Source organism: Microtus ochrogaster, linkage group LG9 (assembly GCF_000317375.1).
Source record: "Microtus ochrogaster isolate Prairie Vole_2 linkage group LG9, MicOch1.0, whole genome shotgun sequence".
In the NCBI taxonomy this organism is placed as follows: domain Eukaryota; kingdom Metazoa; phylum Chordata; class Mammalia; order Rodentia; family Cricetidae; genus Microtus; species Microtus ochrogaster.
In genome coordinates this window covers 22,588,086-22,588,599 of record NC_022034.1, presented here as the reverse complement: position 1 = coordinate 22,588,599, position 514 = coordinate 22,588,086, and positions in this window count along the sequence as shown.

Sequence of the window (514 nt, the reverse complement as noted above, 5' to 3'; positions counted from 1 at the left end):
CCTACTGCTTGTACTAGCAGTTTGGGAACCTGTTCTCTTTGGAAGAATACCTTAATCAGCCTAGATATAGTAGGGAGGGCCCTGGACCTTCCCCAGACAATGAGCCTTACCCTATCTGAGGAGTAGATGGAAGGTGTGTTGGGTAAGTGGAGAGAATGGGAGGAGGGGAGAGAGTGGGAACTTGGATTTGTATGTATAATGAAAAAAGATAGTTTAACTGTTTTCTTTTATGAAGGAAAAATAAAGACAATCTCTTTTTTTATTATTTATTTATTAAAGATTTCTGTCTCTTCCCTGCCACCGCCTCCCATATCCCTCCCCCTCCCCCAATCAACTCCCCCTCTCTTATCAGCCCGAAGAGCAGTCAGGATTCCCTGCCCTGTGGGGCATCCAAGGACCTTCCAGGTCTAGTAAGGTGAACATCCAAACAGCCTAGTCTCCCATAAAGCCATACGTGCAGTAGGATCAAAACCCAGTGCCATTGTTCTTGACTTCTCAGCAGTCCTCATTGTCC